Source organism: Schistocerca piceifrons, unplaced genomic scaffold (genome assembly GCF_021461385.2).
Source record: "Schistocerca piceifrons isolate TAMUIC-IGC-003096 unplaced genomic scaffold, iqSchPice1.1 HiC_scaffold_1365, whole genome shotgun sequence".
NCBI classification, from domain to species: domain Eukaryota; kingdom Metazoa; phylum Arthropoda; class Insecta; order Orthoptera; family Acrididae; genus Schistocerca; species Schistocerca piceifrons.
In genome coordinates this window covers 90,001-92,500 of record NW_025727197.1, presented here as the reverse complement: position 1 = coordinate 92,500, position 2,500 = coordinate 90,001, and the positions used below count along the sequence as shown (strand labels likewise).

The window sequence follows — 2,500 nt, the reverse complement described above, 5'->3', positions numbered from 1 at the left end:
CCAAAAACGGCGGACCATACAGTGCAAATATTGTGCACGCAGCTACGTGTCGTCTCCCTATGAGAGCTGGATTGCAGTGTGGTACGCCATAGAGACGTGTGGGAGGAACGGACGCCGTGGATGGCGATCAGCATGAGCTGTCTGTTGATGTATTCGGACCTAGTCGTCTCTCCTCACACACCGTGATGGCATGGTGCACCGCGTTCCATATCTGCGACATGCTACAGAGGCCGGTTGACAGTCGTTCGAGCAATGGACATCGCATACGTACGGGGGCCACCTTCCACGTATTGTCTAGGCGTGCACATTTTGTTGCGTGTATGTGGGCAGACGTAGTGTGGCGTGACACCTGACACAGGCATGCAATAATCGTTGAAGTTGCAAATGGCGATGGACGCCTGCGTTTTCTGGTGAAGTTACGCAAATGAACAAATGGTAACCTGTTGTGGTGCGGTTGTTCTCGCTAGGGGTGAATCGGTGATGGCGACGATAGGTTGAGGTACTAACCGGTTGTTCCAGCGATACCCACCATGCCGACGAAACTGAACGGCATCTGGGTGTGAAGCGATACGCGGCGGTGGCTGGGTGGGACCGTCCCCGGCCGGTGAGGGGGCGCCTCCCGGCGTGCTGGCCGCGCGGTGCGTGGGCGCACGCGCTACAGCCGGCTGGTGGGGGCGGCCAGTGGCAGGCGCGCCGGCCGACGGACGCGGCAGGCGTCGCAGCTGCGCGCCGGCGCACCCTGCGCGCGGCGCCGTGCGGCCAAAGTAGGTCCTCGCGGGCCCGGTGCGAAGCGCGGTGGACATCTTCAGTGTGCTGGTCCGATTGAGGACTGTGTGCGTTGAGGATGCGCCGCCGCCCGGCGCTCGGCGCCGCGACGCCGTCTGCTGCTCGGTCGCCCCAGCGGTTCTCGCTGGTGGTTTGTATCGCAGCTGTGCGGATGTGTTGGCGCGTGCGCTGTGCTGGGAGAGTTCGCTTCGGCACCCAAGTGGGGCTTTTGTCCTTCTGTGGCGCTGGCGTTGGAGCTGCCGGTCACCGTAGGTGGCGCGTGTTGTCTCCCGCCGGCAATGCCACGACAGCACGCTCCCGGGCCTCTGTCGGCAGCGGCAAGCTCAGTTGGGAGCACGGGTGGTCGCACCGAAAGCGTCTACTCGCCTAACTCCGGGCGATTGCGCCTCTCTCGAACCCGACCAAGTACTTGGGACGGCGCTGCGCGCCGCCGGGACCTGAGAGGGTTTCGAGGTGTATTGTGCAGGGGAGCTCAGCCTCCTCCTGTTTGCAGAATGATTGAGCGGACGCTTGCGTGTTCGCGCGGGCCCCCGGGACACACTCCCGGGCGGCCGGCTGCTCAGCTCTAGTTGACGCAGCTCCCTGGTTGATCCTGCCAGTAGTCATATGCTTGTCTCAAAGATTAAGCCATGCATGTCTCAGTACAAGCCGCATTAAGGTGAAACCGCGAATGGCTCATTAAATCAGTTATGGTTCCTTAGATCGTACCCACGTTACTTGGATAACTGTGGTAATTCTAGAGCTAATACATGCAAACAGAGTCCCGACCAGAGATGGAAGGGACGCTTTTATTAGATCAAAACCAATCGGTCGGCTCGTCCGGTCCGTTTGCCTTGGTGACTCTGAATAACTTTGGGCTGATCGCACGGTCCTCGTACCGGCGACGCATCTTTCAAATGTCTGCCTTATCAACTGTCGATGGTAGGTTCTGCGCCTACCATGGTTGTAACGGGTAACGGGGAATCAGGGTTCGATTCCGGAGAGGGAGCCTGAGAAACGGCTACCACATCCAAGGAAGGCAGCAGGCGCGCAAATTACCCACTCCCGGCACGGGGAGGTAGTGACGAAAAATAACGATACGGGACTCATCCGAGGCCCCGTAATCGGAATGAGTACACTTTAAATCCTTTAACGAGTATCTATTGGAGGGCAAGTCTGGTGCCAGCAGCCGCGGTAATTCCAGCTCCAATAGCGTATATTAAAGTTGTTGCGGTTAAAAAGCTCGTAGTTGGATTTGTGTCCCACGCTGTTGGTTCACCGCCCGTCGGTGTTTAACTGGCATGTATCGTGGGACGTCCTGCCGGTGGGGCGAGCTGAAGGCGTGCGACCGCCTCGTGCGTGCTCGTGCGTCCCGAGGCGGACCCCGTTGAAATCCTACCAGGGTGCTCTTTATTGAGTGTCTCGGTGGGCCGGCACGTTTACTTTGAACAAATTAGAGTGCTTAAAGCAGGCAAGCCCGCCTGAATACTGTGTGCATGGAATAATGGAATAGGACCTCGGTTCTATTTTGTTGGTTTTCGGAACCCGAGGTAATGATTAATAGGGACAGGCGGGGGCATTCGTATTGCGACGTTAGAGGTGAAATTCTTGGATCGTCGCAAGACGAACAGAAGCGAAAGCATTTGCCAAGTATGTTTTCATTAATCAAGAACGAAAGTTAGAGGTTCGAAGGCGATCAGATACCGCCCTAGTTCTAACCATAAACGATGCCAGC

General features: G+C 57.5%; 1 non-coding gene across 1 annotated transcript in view; it reads left to right on the top strand.

Annotated features, from left to right (window-relative positions):
- The first annotated feature begins 1,365 nt into the window (after positions 1 to 1,365).
- LOC124732858 overlaps positions 1,366 to 2,500 on the top strand; it is a 1,909-nt gene continuing 774 nt past the window's right edge. The window contains exon 1 of the ribosomal RNA XR_007008827.1: positions 1,366 to 2,500. This exon is cut by the window's right edge and continues 774 nt beyond it. This is a non-coding gene — a ribosomal RNA (small subunit ribosomal RNA).